Source organism: Nicotiana tabacum, chromosome 6, assembly GCF_000715075.1.
Source record: "Nicotiana tabacum cultivar K326 chromosome 6, ASM71507v2, whole genome shotgun sequence".
Classification (NCBI taxonomy): Eukaryota; Viridiplantae; Streptophyta; class Magnoliopsida; order Solanales; family Solanaceae; genus Nicotiana; species Nicotiana tabacum.
The window spans coordinates 52819322-52834782 of NC_134085.1; the positions used below are offsets into that span (position 1 = coordinate 52819322).

At 38.3% G+C, this 15461-nt stretch overlaps 1 long non-coding RNA gene across 1 annotated transcript; it reads left to right on the plus strand.

Annotated features, from left to right (window-relative positions):
- The first annotated feature begins 583 nt into the window (after positions 1-583).
- Positions 584-2346, plus strand: LOC107778755 (uncharacterized). Its single transcript, XR_001646473.2, has 2 exons — positions 584-975; positions 1864-2346. It is a non-coding gene; the product is annotated as an uncharacterized LOC107778755 (long non-coding RNA).
- Positions 2347-15461: the final 13115 nt, after the last annotated feature.

The following is a 15461-nucleotide window of genomic DNA, read 5'->3' on the forward strand; positions in this document are numbered from 1 at the left end:
GATAATTGTTTGCATTTGTCTGTGCATTTTTATTCTTGTTTAAAGTAATAGAAAATACAAAAAAAATATGTTGCATCTGTATTTAGGATTTAATTGTACATCTTTTTAGATTATTAGCAAATTAGTTGTTTTATAAAAGTGGAAAATCACAAAAATAACTTATTTTTGCACTTTTTAATTTTAGTTTTGATTTTTGGTAATCTTTCCTTTAATTATGATTTTTATTATTATTTAGAGTTAATTATTTGAATTTGGTTGGATAATTTGATTTGGGGATTAATGTAGGTGTTATTTTTAATTTTTGGGAAAGGAAAAGAATTTTGAAATTAAAAAGAAAAAGAAAAAAGGGGTTTCAAAATAATACAATTCAAACTTGGGCTCATTAATTGAACTCTCCTCAGGCCCACGCCCATTAACCCAGCAAATCAGCCCGGAACCCGTCCGCTACCCGGTCCAAGCCCTCTCCCTTTAAGGTAAAACGGCGTCGTTTGGAGTTCTCAGCTTGGAAGCAATCTGAGCCCTTCATATTCTCGCATCCAATGGCTGATGAGGTTTCATAAAGTGTGTATAACACTATCTGAAACACCTCAGAGACAAACCAATTCATCTTCTCCATCTCAAAGACCTAATCCACTGCCCTGTCTACTCACCGGTGGAGCCCCCTCAAACCGGCTTCAAAACCACACCCTTGAACCCTCTCACTCTCCTCTCTCTAAATCTCAACACGGCTCTCCTCGAATCCATCTCAATCTCTTCAAATCTTGAATCAAAACCCGGAATCCTAATTCCTTCCTCACCTCTGTCTCGTCCTTTAAAGGTCTGGTTTGATTATTCTCCAAGCTTGAAGGATTTTTGACTTAAAACATGTGTTAGGCGGGCTGTTCTCACAAGAACAACCTGAATAACACTCGTTTTGGGTTCAAATTGAAACAGCTAAATAATCTGTGCGAACCCATCGTCCATTCGTCCCTTCAGGTATTTCAGGTCTTTTGTTTTTTTTATTTGTAATTTCCTTTCAAGCTTCGTCTGTTTCTTTCCTTTCTCTAATTTTGCTACTCTTGCATATCATGCCCGTTAATTTTAGTTTATTTTTTTCTTCTTCTTTCAGTCAGTGTTTGTCTTAGTGTTTGTCTTGTTTTCATTTTGTTTTTAGAACCCTCATATTGCCGTTTAATTGAAATGTTAAGTTTCGAGTGTTCATATAATTCTGGCTGCCCTATTATCGAATTTTTCTGTTGGGTCTGGGTTAAATCAAAGGCCTAAAGAAGAAGGGTCAGTCCGAATGGCAGGCCCAGGGTTTGGGTTTTGGGTAAACTTGACCCAGGCTGGTTTTGAGGGTAAATAACCTAGGCTTAAAGGGTAATTCAGGTTTTTTTAAGTAGGTGAATCTGATGTAACTGCCCAAGGAAGCTTCCTAGAAGCTGGGTTGGGGGCTTATGTGAAGGTATGATCTTTAAATTAAGGGCACAACAACAAAAACATAAATTGGAAAAGGATTGAAGAGCAAATTCTGAAATCTTTATTGTTGCCCTAACACCCCTGTATAAAAGCCCCCATTTACTGAATTTTTAAAGGGGATCAGACTTGGAAAACTAGAGACGGCTAGATAAAACACTGAATATTTCTCATTGTTTCATTGAGGCACTGTTTCATTGAGAAAAATTAAAACACTAAAAATTTGACTCTTTGAGAAAAACATTGAGGCTGGGTGTGTTTCTTTGGGTTTCTTAAAATTTGAAGTGATTTTGACTCTTTCTGGGATTGAAATGGTTTGAGCAAGCTAGAATTGTTGTTGTTAATCTGCTGAATCTCACCCCACTCTGCTGCTGATCTTCTCCCTGTTGTTTGCTCTGATTTTACCAGGTATCTCCCATTCTCGGACATGTAAAATGGAAGAACAAGAGTTTTATTTGATTAAGTGGCAAACTATGTCATACTAGCTTGTAAATGTAGTTTCTTTTACTTCTAAAAATCAATCAGATTTCATAATTAGCTTGGTCTCTTATCACATATGTCTCTTCCTGGTTCATTTTGAGTTTGTTTGTAGCTTTGGAGGAAATTCTGAGTTTTAACCAATTAGGATAGATGAGCTCAAGTTCTGTGTTTGTATAAATGGGTTGTAAGGCTATTGTAACGAACTCGTGTGATGTTTGTAGGTTTGGGGGGTATTTGTTCAGTTTCTGCTACGACCAGTGCTATTTTAGCATTAATTCATCTCTAAATGTGTTAAGAATGTCAAGTAATGGTTTGCTTGCTCATAGCTAGAAACATGATCCCATCATCTGGGGTTCAAATGGTTTTGGTATTTGCCTTTGTTTGCAGTTGGGGGCTTCTCCTTAAGCTAAATAACCAGTCTGTTTATTGTTGATGCATCGTTATGGAAAGATTGACCCAAAAATGCATGAAAGGTGGAATTAAAAGTTTAGCTTAGTTAAGTTGTATTACTATCTAAAATCAGAATGGGAGTCTGTTTAATTCGTTTCCGTGTCCATGTTAGCATTAGTTAATTGGCATTATTTGAGTGGCATGAATAATTCAGAGTATGAGAACTGGGCCTAATGCAGGCCCATCTAAAGGAAAATCAAACTTGGGCACCTTTCCTCATCATTAACTGGGATCATTTCGAGTCGGAGTTTAAAGGCATCTTTCAAAGGGGCCCGTTCAATTATTTCGTCAACTAACGCGGCGAGCTTCAATTAATTAGTGTGGTCGAACTTTTAGTTCAATGTAATTAGAGTTCCCATAAGCTTCCCTTAATTAATTGATTAGATCTTTAGTTAGATGAGGTGTGCCATTCGAAATCAAATAGTTTATGGCCCTCTAAGTATGCTGAAGAAATTAGTTCTCGAGTGAAATGTAGTTTGGGTCTTTGGTGACATTACTGGAGTGAAATCTGTTGAAATGGTCTTTAATTTATTTTATTAAAAAGAAAAACCTATTATTTGAAATGTTGTGGGGTTTGGATCAAAAGAGCAAACAATATTGGGTTACAAGATTTGGATTTAAGAAACAGATTGGAAATGTCTTTTAGTAATTTGAGGCGAGCCATGTTAGACGAGTCATAATTTATGGCCCTCGAAAGCTAAGTTAGAAACTTTGATAGAACAATTTGAGGTGTGCCATACCAAATAAAATCCTAAAATTCATGGCCCTCGCTTAATTAATACTTGAATCCTTAGAAATTGAAGCGCGCCATTTAGTTGAATTTTCCATGACCCTCGCAAAGTTGAAAATGCATAGTTGCTTTAGGCGCGCTATTTAAAAATTACCTTCCTAAACTCGGGTGTGCATTTCATGTGGCCCAAATCCAAATCTTAACAACGTTAAATAAAATGTGTTTCGCACTGCGGGTGCATTTCATGTGGCATGGTCCAAAGACGTATTTTAGATGACGTTGAAATCTTCCTTTAAATAATTAAAAGCGGTTAAAAATTTAAAATGGTATAATAGGTTAAAAAGTGTTTCTAAAATCAGATAGTTAAGCCAAATGTAACAGTTGAGCAACCATGCTAGAACCACGGAACTCGGGAATGCCTAACACCTTCTCCCAGGTTAACAGAATTCCTTACTCGGATTTCTTATTCGCGGACTGTAATACAGAGTCAACCCTTTCCTCGATTCGGGATTCAGCCGGTGACTTGGGACACCATAAATTATCCCAAGTGGCGACTCTGAATCTTTAAATAAATAAATCCCATTTCGATTGTCACTTTAAGTTGGAAAAATCTCCCCTTATACCCCTTCACGGGGATGTAGGTAAAAAAAGGAGGTGTGATAGCTCTGGCGACTCTGCTGGGGACGGAACCCAAAATCTCGGGTTTAGGGTTCAGAATTTGAGCTTAGAATAATTGTTGTATGTGGCTTTATTTATTATCTGATTTTGTTACATGTTTGAATTTGATGTGCTAAGTGTTGCTTTTACCGCTTTGATATTATTTGAACTGTATATAAACTGCTATGAAACCCTTCTCTTCTCATCTTCGGGGATGTGCTCGCTGGTCGAGACTCCCTATTCTGTTAGTGTCATACCTTGAAATAAGAAAGAGGCTCGGACAAGTTACTAAGCCGGATGGCCTTTTGGTTCCCGGTACGTAGCCCCCTCCTCGGCTCGAGTTGTCCGCTCAAGTACACAGTCTAGAACAAATACCCAGGTTTTGAACCTAGAATAACTCAGCCTCATACCGGATCCCTAAATAGGAACATTTGTTTGCATCATGTGCATTTGAATTTGGAGACTCAACACAGGGGTAGGTCTGTCTAGGACAGGTGTACCCGAAATGAAAAGACCATCTTGATGCATCCTATGTGCTACATGTTGCATTTCCTCAAGGATAAAAGGGTCATTTGGTGGACCAATGATAGCTGAGGGTAAATGAAGAAAATAAAACAATGAAAAAAAAAGAAAGAAAAAAGAAAAGAAAAAAAGAAAAAGAGAGGGTGAAGTATGAAGATAAAACAAGTGGGGCCCAATTATGTTTTCTGTTACATTTTTGTTAAGGAAACAAAAGAGCTTGAAAATTCAAAAAAAAAATTGCACTTTTGCATCATTTTCCGAAAATCAGAATAAAAAAAGGAAAAAAATCCAAAAAGAGTTTACATGTTTCATCATTTTTTACAAATAAAAAACATATTTTCGCTGAATTAGTTATTTTTCTTTAATTTTCGCCCGTATCCAATCTGCCCGAACTACGCATACCTGATTCTCGTCTTTCGGGACGTGATACGTAGGCAACCCACATAGGGTCCGGTCTTCCTATTAAATCTTAGGTTCTTGGCTTTGCGGGGTCATAGCCAAATTTTACACTTCTATCCACCTTTTGGCCAAATAAGCCATTTTGCAAAAATAGTCTCAATCATGTCTTGCATGTGTCTTAGGAAATGTTATTGTCTCACATTGTGCTAGTTTAAGTTTTTTATATAGGTGTGGATCTACTTACTGGAGTTTGAGCATGACAGATACCCCAGGATCACTGAATTTAGGAGCTGCTCGAGGAGCCATTTTATGTTTTTGAGTCAACTGTTTTTGTTTTATTTTCTAGTCCCGTATAGTAGTATTTTGTCTTTTAGGTGATGTTAGAGTTTGTAATAGTCAGGTTACGTTTTCCGAGTCTTCTGTTATTGTATTTATTATTTTGAAATGTGTTACAAGTCGAAAATCAAAAAAAAAATTGCGTTTTTATATTTTCGTTATAAGTTTTCTTTAGAATACTAATTCTAGAAAATTAAAAGAAATCCTCTGAGATTGTTTTTCCTTTAGACAATTAATATCAAATAAAAATTGCTTTTATATTTCCTTTACTATATTGGGACCAAATTCAAAAAAAAAGAGAATTTTCTTTTAGTACTTTTTAAAATCCTTCTTTAAGGTATTAATTCCAAAATCCAAAAAGATTTTCTTTTGCGGTGTTTCTTGGGGAAATTAATGAAAGATGAAATAAACAATTCTTTTTATTTTCATTAGAACTTTAGGATATTGTACGTAGAAAAAAGGCATACTTTATCCTTTGTTTATCATTAGAAATTCTTCTTTAGGCAATCAAAATTGAAATCCAAAAATATTTTGTTTTATCTTTTTCACTGCTTGTTTCGAAACCTTGCATCAGAATATCAAATGAAAATTCTAAATACTTTTCTGTGGTTCACTCTTTAGATTTTCTTCCTAAAAAAAAGGAATCAAAAAATATCTTTCTCTTCTAGAGTTTTTCCTTAATAGAGTATTTGTTTCAAAGAAAAGAAAAAAATCTGTTAAGCTTGAGTTTAAAATAGGTTATAGAACATTAAGTTTAGAAAATTCAAAAAAAAAAAAGATTTGCTTCATTTATTTCTCTTTTCTCAGCAGAGTAGTCATTAAGGTAAAAAGAAAAGAAAAAAAAAAGAAACAGAGAACGTCAGGTTGTTTCCTTTATTCCTGACCTTCCCGAACTACGCAAAGATCTGATTCATACGGCGTCATGATACGTAGGCAACCAACATAGGGTTCGATCGAATCATTTTTTTATTTTTTTTAAAAGAAAAGAAAAAAAGAGAGAAAAAGATGGTGAAATTATAGGATGTGAGAATTGTGAAGGAAGAAAAGAGCGACAATCAAAAAGAAAAAGGGAAAAAAATGAGCGAGCTAAGAAGTGCGAGGAAAGAAAAGTAAAGAGAAGATTCAAATGGACAGATTGGGATGATGCCAAGTGACCTTATGACCCTCGAAGTCATTCTAGAACCATTAATTGTTGCTAGGTGCATTGCACGCAATGTGATATTTCTGGTGTTAAATGCCCTAACGCTGACGGGATGACCCCATTTTGTTCCTTTTGATATCTTCATAGCAGAAGGGTGGTTGGTTTGTGGTTTTTTTAAAGGGGTAACTTTTCTCTACAACATAAAGTCAAAAAGCAATGGCAGACAACAACAGAACTAAGTTGGTTGATATCGGTGCCCGGAAGCAGTTGTTTGAACAGGACAATGGGTTGGTTGAAGAGGTAAAGATGTTAAGACAACACATGGCGGACATGTATCAGGCTTGGATGACTGGGAAGGCACCACCCCCGCCACCACCTAGCTTCCTAGATGCTGCCCTTACCCAAACTCCGGACCCAATGCCAGATGATCCTCCATACTCTCCAGATCCACCCGCTTATCATGGCTTTCCCAACCACCCTAATAGCTCCATCACTCATCTTTCAATTGTCTTTCCCAAAAATTGCCCTCCTGTCGCATCCACTATACCCAATAATGGATACCCACTCAAAGCTCATGATGCCCAATATTACCCCTCAAAGGTTGCCCATGAGGTTCCTGACTCATACAAGCAGGGCCCGCGGGATGAGCCTCATGTTGAAAATGAAAAATTCACAGGAAGAGAAAAGCGAGATAGGGTATCCAGGAGGCTGAAAGGCGTAGAACAATCCTTAAAGAACAAACAAGGAAGGGGAGACCAGGGTAGCATGGCTTACAAAGAATTGTCTGTGTCCCCTGACGTTCGCCTGCCCGCGGGATTCAAAGTGCCAAGATTTAACTTGTATGATGGGTGTGGAGATCCGGTAGCCCATTTGAGGGATTATTGCAGTGCAATGAGAAGTGTTGGCGAGAAAGATGATTTGTTGATGGCGTACTTCAGTGAGAGCCTGACCGGGGCAACTTTGGAATGGCATAATCGTCAAGATGTTGGTAAGTGGCCTACATTGGGTGACATGGCTCAAGATTTTGTTCGATACTTTCAATACAGATCAGGTGTTACCCCGGACCGCTCCTCCCTATCTAAAATGGAAAAGAAGCCGGAGGAAAGCTTTAGAGAGTTTGGGCTCAGATGGAGGGAGCAAGCTGCTCGAGTCAATACCCCGATTGGTGAAGAAGAAATGGTTGAGCTTTTCCTACAAGATCAGGGGCCCACCTACTTCAGTCATTTGATCCCGGCCCTGGGGAAGCCTTTCAATGATGTGTTAAAAATGGGGGAGCTAGTAGAAGAGGGAATCAAGTCAGGCAAAATCATGAGTTGTTCGAAAGACATTCAGAACATCCCAGTAAGCTTGGATGGAAGAAAGAGAAATAGAAAAGATGATCCGATGGGCCTTCCCGATCAACACTTCCAGCCTCGACATCGTCCCCGTAGATATCCTTATGCACCAGATGATCCTCCTCAATGCCACTTCTCTCCACAGAACTCCCAAAATCGTACATCACTTTCCCAGTACCTAGCTCCACAAAATGCCTATCCACCCCCACGAGCCTACCGAAAATCCCCTGGATCAGGTTTTCGGCCCAGTCAAGCCTTTAAGAACGAGAGGTTACAGAAGAAGAAAACATTCACTCCATTGGGAGTGTCATATGCCAGTCTGTTCTAGAGGCTAAGGAAATTGGGCATGTTGAAGCCGACCCAGATAAAAATGTCAAACCCTCTTCCAAAGAAGTTTGATTTTTCTCAAAGTTGTGCCTATTGCTCAGATGCCCCGGGGCATGACATAGAGAAGTGTTGGAATCTGAAGAATGCAATTCAGAAGCTTATTGATGCAGGCGACATTGTCGTGCAAAATCCAGATGCAGCAGACACTAGCCAAAAGTCCATCGCCTGTGCATAATGAGACACATATGGTGGGTATGGTTTATTTTGAAAAAGAATGTGAGAATTCTTATGGGAGCCTCGGAGGTCCACGTGCTACTAAGCTTTCAACGCTATCAGAGATTGATCCTAAGAACGAGCAGGCAAAGGGAACCCAAAGGCAATCTGTTAAGAACCATATGATGGAGACGTGTGAAGGTCCTAGTATTGTTGATACAGAAGTCAATGGCTAAGATGTTGAGTTTGATGATTGGAAAGAAGCTCTTTTCTTGGTTAGCCAGGGAGGAGTTTTTTGTGGTTTATTTCGTTATCATTTCTGCTATCCGGGTTATTTCAGGGTTGTAATCCGGATATTATCTTGTGAGTCAAACCCTTCTATCCTTTTATTTTGCCTAGTTTTTTTAGTCATAGTAGCCCGTCTAGTGTTGTCTAGGTTTGTTCTAGGTTTGTGACCCCAGTTTAGTTTGTTTGTTTTGTTGTTTAAACCCTTTCATCATCTGTCTAATGCAATTTTTTGTTTTCTATAATTTCTAGTCATTTTCATTTAGTTCCCTTTTCTTTTTATAGTTCGTTTCCTGATTAACTCTAGTGACATGACATGCATGTGTAATTCTCAACCTGGTTTTAAAAATCAGTTTAGTCACAAAGCAACGAAACAATGTTGAAGATGTAGGGACATTGGAGGGAAATAAGTGAAGGCATTTTGAGATCACTTCAAGCCCGAATCGTGTGAAACTGGGGCAGATAGAACATAAATATACACCATTGAAATGCATCATGCTACATCGGGTGAAGATAACGACAAGTTTGCCCAAATTTGTAGGGGGCCGTTCGTGGTAGTGAGAGTGAGAGTGTTGTCCAATGGTGCTTTGTATATAACAGATGTAGAAGGCGAATATGTGGATATGGTCATCAAGTCTGGCGCAATCAAAAGATGTTACGAATGTTTTCCTTGGTTTATTTAATTGTGTTGTTTGTACTTGGCATGTTTTGAAGATTGGAGTGACGAAGGCATTTTGTTCTTCTATCTAAACACCTTATCCTTCGTTACCCCTTTGAGCTTTGTTTATTTTATTTCATACCCCTCTTTCGGAATCAGTAGCAAAGATCAGAAACACAAGCGTGAAAGATAAGTAAAGGAAAAGGAGAAAAGAAAAGAACGAAAAGGGGGAGAAGAAAAATGAATATCAAAAAAAAGGAAAAAAAAGAGAGAAAGAAAAGAATTAAAAGAAAAAGAAGAAGAAAAACAACAAAAAGTGAAAAAGAAAGCAAAAAGAGAAAGAAAATAAAGAGAAAAGAGAAAATCACAACAACAAAGTAATTCCTATGTCATGAACTACGTTCGACCTGATTCCTTTTAAGGATACATAGGCAGCCTCACGGTTCGGTCTCATCAAAATAAAAATCCAAAAGTCCCCAAGTAAGAAACTGGGGTAGAAGTTGTGGTTGTTGTAAGAAATCTGATTCCAAAAGTTGTAATTTTGAACCCATGTGAATTGTTTTGAGCCTTTGATATCCTTTCTTTTTAACCCTATCCAAAAGCCCACGTTACGATCGAAAGAAAGACCTTCCGATCAGTCTTCGAGAGGTGCCAAGTCAAGCAAGGAGAGGTAATTCATATCAGGGGCAACACTCTGGTCCAAGCAGAAAAATAATAAAAATGAGAGAGGCTTGATGGTGAAAACCTTTCGGGCACTACATGTCGAATAAGGATTATGAATCAGATTGGATAATCGGAGCATGGAAGCCCAGTTTCTTGGCTTGGGGTATAATAGGAGTTGAACATCAGACCTGCTTGACAGAATAGGCCACAGGTGCATGTCACAGTCATTAGAGTGGGTGTCCACATCTGATAGGTTTCTACTTTGTAGTTTTCTTGTTAGGAATCATCTCTTTCCGTTGTCCTTTACTCTGTTCCTTTTGTCTTGTTTACTTCCTCTTCCTGAGTCTGTTTGGTCAAAATAAGTGAGAAATGACTTCAAAATTTGCCACCAACTTTCCAATTGCACAAAACGGGATCTGGCCAGTATATCAAAGTGTCATAAGTCAGGAAAGAACAACAAGCGCACTGAGCTGGTAACAATCAACATGTTTTGGGACCCTTGTGAAATACAAAGGTTTGGTAGACATCAATTCAGGAATAATGCAACAGATGGAGGGTTCTAGATAAATGGATCAAAGGTATTTCTGGTGAAACACGAGGGTTTGGTGCATATCAATTCATGAACAATGCAACAAGATGGAGGGGTTTGGTGAACGGATCAAAGGTATTTTCTGTGGTAAGATTGACAAAAGGTGTTTAATCAGTGACAAGCGAGGTCCTCCGAGCAGAAATCAAAATTATCGTGGCAAGTGAAGGACCAACAGACCTCAAGGCCAGGGCCAGTGGATTAAGTCAAGAAAAAACAACATGCGCGATGAATGGGTGGCAATTGTCATGCTTTAAGATTCATGAGAAACACAAAGGTTTAGTACATGCAAGAGCACAATGCAATAGATGAAGGGTATTGGGTTGGAATGGATCGGAAGTATTTTCCGTGATAAGGGTGACAGAGAAAGTGGTTAATCAATAAACAAGCAAGGTCTTCGAGTGGAAATCAAAGTTATCATGGGAAGTGAAGGAGAAATCGTCCTCAAAGTCAAGGCCACAAACCAACCACCATATTTTTAAACTGATAAGATTTTTCTTTGATTTGAAACAGGGGCAGAAAAATACGTTTGTTTCGGAGAAACCCTCCGTAAAGAAAGGCAGTCATCAAACAGGTTTGATTTTTGATTTTCAGGACCCTCCTAGAAAATGGGACCTAGTTTAAAGTTCAGAAATAGCATAATCTAGCATAAATGTATCCCAAAGGAACATAAGTTGGCTTAGAAGTTTGCATGTTCGAGATAGGATTCAATTAGGAGTTTTCAGGACTCTCATGGATAATGGGACTTAGCTTTAAAATTTCGATTAGATAGTAACATTTAGCGTAAAATCTGTTGTAGCTTAGTATAATTAAAGTTGTCACGCTTAAGATAAAATTTGACGTTTGATTTTCAGGACCCTCCTGGATAATAGGGAGTAGTTTAAAGATCCTCTTAGATAGCAAGATTTAGCAGAAGGCACACCTGTAGAAGACATAACTTAGATTTCAAATTGTCGTTTAATTAAGAGTTATCAGGACCCCCCTGAATAATGGGACCTAGCTTTCAAATTCTTAGTAATACTTGGTAATATGATTTAGTTTTACACTCACATATGTACCCAGCCACCAAACTGGGGCAGAAAAATTTTCTTTGTTTTTGTTTGTTTTGCTGAAGTCAGGAGCCCGCCTGGAGAGCAGGGGATACATTCAAGTTTAGCAGTCAGGAGCGCACCTGGAGAGGAGAGAATACATTCAAGTTTAGCAGTTAGGAGCCCGCCTGGAGGGAAGGGAATACATTTCAAATTGAAGTCAGGATGCCCGCCTAGAGAGCAGGGAATATATTCAAACGCAACAGTCAGGAGCCCGCCTGAAGAGCAGGGAATACATTTCAAGTTGAAGTCAGAAGCCCGCCTGGAGAGCAGGGAATACATTTCAAGTTGAAGTCAGGAGCCCGCCTGGAGAGCAGGGAATACATTTCAAATTGATGTCAGGAGCCTGCCTGGAGAGCAGGGAATACATTCAAGCGCAACAGTCAGGAGCCCGCCTGGAGAACAAGGGAGTATAATTTAAGTTTTAGCTTTCAAATTCTTTGCTTTGTCTATTTTGAAGTCAGGAGCCCGCCTGGAGAGCAGGGAATACATTTCAAGTTGAAGTCAGGAGCCCGCCTGGAGAGCAGGGAATACATTTCAAGTTGAAGTCAAGAGCCCTCCTGGAGAGCATGGGAATACATATCAAGTTCAGAAGTCAGGAATCCACCTAGAGAAAGGGAAAACATCTCAGATTACAATTCAAGGCGGTAACAAAATGGACTTCATCGAGAGAATAGAGGACAACAAGGCAACAAGAAACACAAAAGTAAGTTTGAAGATCTAGATAGGATTTTGTAAAGCGTAGATCATAGTCTAGTCTAGCTTGTTTTATTTTTGACATGGTGTGATAAGGGGGTTCAGTAAGCAGTAGCAGCAGCAACGACAACAGTGAAATCATAGATTCATGGTAGTCCCAGCTACCAAACATTCCTGAACTACACTAACCTGATTCCTTTTTAGCCAAGGATATGTAGGCAACCTCGGAAGCAGGGTGCGGTCAAATCTTTCAAATATGCTTCCCACGGAGTATTCAAACGGGCAAAAATCGCTCGTATCCGCTCACTTTATCTTTGCACGAAAACTCTTCGTGTTTCCGGGCAAAGAGGGGCAGCTGTGAGCACGTGATTTTTTCCCTATATGAATTACTCTCATAAATTCAAACAAAATAATTTCTTTTCATTATTTGAAATTTTTGAGGATTTTGTGGCATTTTCTGATAATTGTTTGCATTTGTCTGTGCATTTTTATTCTTGTTTAAAGTAATGAAAAATACAAAAAAAAAATATGTTGCATCTGCATTTAGGATTTAATTGTACATCTTTTTAGATTATTAGCAAATTAGTTGTTTTATAAAAGTGGAAAATCACAAAAATAACTTATTTTTGCACTTTTTAATTTTAGTTTTGACTTTTGGTAATCTTTCCTTTAATTATGATTTTTATTATTATTTAGAGTTAATTATTTGAATTTGGTTGGATAATTTGATTTGGGGATTAATGTAGGTGTTATTTTTAATTTTTGGGAAAGGAAAAGAATTTTGAAATTAAAAAGAAAAAGAAAAAAGGGGTTTCAAAATAATACAATTCAAACTTGGGCTCATTAATTGAACTCTCCTCAGGCCCACGCCCATTAACCCAGCAAATCAGCCCGGAACCCGTCCGCTACCCGGTCCAAGCCCTCCCCCTTTAAGGTAAAACGGTGTCATTTGGAGTTCTCAGCTTGGAAGCAATCTGAGCCCTTCATATTCTCACATCCAACGGCTAATGAGGTTTCATAAAGTGTGTATAACACTATCTGAAACACCTCAGAGACAAACCAATTCATCTTCCCCATCTCAAAGACCTAATCCACCGCCCTGTCTACTCACCGGCGGCGCCACCTCAAACCGGCTTCAAAACCACACCCTTGAACCCTCTCACTCTCCTCTCTCTAAATCTCAACACGGCACTCCTCGAATCCATCTCAATCTCTTCAAATCTTGAATCAAAACCCGCAACCCTAATTCCTTCCTCACCTCTGTCTCGTCCTTTAAAGGTCTTGTTTGATTATTCTCCAAGCTTGAAGGATTTTTGACTTAAAACATGTGTTAGGCGGGCTGTTCTCACAAGAACAACCTGAATAACACTCGTTTTGGGTTTAAATTGAAACGACCAAATAATTCGTGCGAACCCATCGTCCGTTCGTCCCTTTGAGGTATTAAAAGTCTTTTGTTTTCTTTTTGTAATTTCCTTTCAAACTTCATCTGTTTCTTTCCTTTCTCTGATTTTGCTACTCTTGCATATCATGCCCGTTAATTTTAGTTTATATTTTTTTCTTCTTTCAGTCAGTGTTTGTCTTGTTTTCATTTTGTTTTTAGAACCCTCATATTGCCATTTAATTGAAATTTTAAGTTTTGAGTGTTCATATAATTCTGGCTGCCCTATTATCAAATTTTTCTATCGGGTCTAGATTTGTTGATTGGGTTCTGAAAATCAAAGGCCCAAAGAAAAAGGGTCAGTCCGAATGGCAGGCCCAGGGTTTGGGTTTGGGTCTTGGGTCAACTTGACCCAGGCTGGTTTTGAGGGTAAATAACCTAGGCTTAAAGGGTAATTCAGGATTTTTAAATAGGGGAATCTAATGTAACTACCCAAGGAAGCTTCCAAGAAGCTGGGTTGGGGGCTTATGTGAAGGTATGATCTTTAAATTAAGGGCACAACAACAAAAACATTAATTGAAAAAGGATTGAAGAGCAAATTCTGAAATCTTTATTGCTGCTCTAACACCCCTGTATAAAAGCCCCCATTTACTGAATTTTTAAAGGGTATCAGACTTGGAAAACTAGAGACGGTTATAGAAAACACTAAAAATTTCTCACTGTTTCATTGAGGCACTGTTTCATTGAGAAAAATTAAAACACTGAAAATTTGACTCTTTGAGAAAAACATTGAGGCTGGGTGTGTTTCTTTGGGTTTCTTAAAATTTGAAGTGATTTTGACTCTTTCTGGGATTGAAATGGTTTGAGCAAGCTGGAATTGTTGTTGTTAATCTGCTGAATCTCACCCCACTCTGCTATTGATCTACTCCCTGTTGTTTGCTTTGATTTTACCAAGTATCTCCCATTCTCGGACATGTAAAATGGAAGAACAAGAGTTTTATTTGATTAAGAGGCAAAATGTGTCATACTAGCTTGTAAATGTAGTTTCTTCTACTTCTGAAAATCAATCAGATTTCATAATAAGCTTGGTCTCTTGTCATATATGTCTCTTCCTAGTTCATTTTGAGTTTGTTTGTAGCTTTGGAGGAAATTCTGAGTTTTAACCAATTAGGATAGATGAGCTCAAGTTCTGTGTTTGTATAAATGGGTTGTAAGGCTGTTGTAACGAACTCGTGTGATGTTTGTAGGTTTGGGGGGGTATTTGTTCAGTTTCTGCTACGACCAGTTGTATAAATGGGTTGTAAGGCTGTTGTAACGAACTCGTGTGATGTTTGTAGGTTTGGGGGGGTATTTGTTCAGTTTCTGCTACGACCAGTGTTGTTTTAGCATTAATTCATCTCTAAATGTGTTAAGAATGCCAAGTAATTATTTGTTTGCTCATAGCTAGAAACATGATCCCATCATCTGGGGTTCAAATGGTTTTGGTATTTGCCTTTGTTTGCAGTTGGGGGCTTCTCCTTAAGCTAAATAACCAGTCTGTTTATTGTTGATGCATCGTTATGGCAAGATTGACCCAAAAATGCATGAAAGGTGGAATTAAAAGTTTAGCTTAGTTAAGTTGTATTACTGTCTAAAATCAGAATGGGAGTATGTTTAATTCGATTCCGTGTCCATGTTAGCATCAGTTAATTGGCATTATTTGAGTGACATGAATAACTCGGAGTATGAGAACTGCGCCTAATGCAGGCCCAGCTAAAGGATAATAAAACTTGGGCACCTTTCCTCATCATTAACTAGGCTCATTTCGAGCCTGAGTTTAAAGGCATTTTTCAAAGGGGCCCGTTCAATTATTTCGTCAACTAACGCGGTGAGCTTCAATTAATTAGTGTGGTCGAACTTTTAGTTCAAAGTAATTAGATTTCCCATAAGCTTCCCTTAATTAATTGATTAGATCTTTAGTTAGATGAGGTGTGCCATTCGAAATCAAATAGTTTATGGCCCTCTAAGTATACTGAAGAAATTAGTTCTCGAGTGAAATGTAGTTTGGGTCTTTGGTGACATTA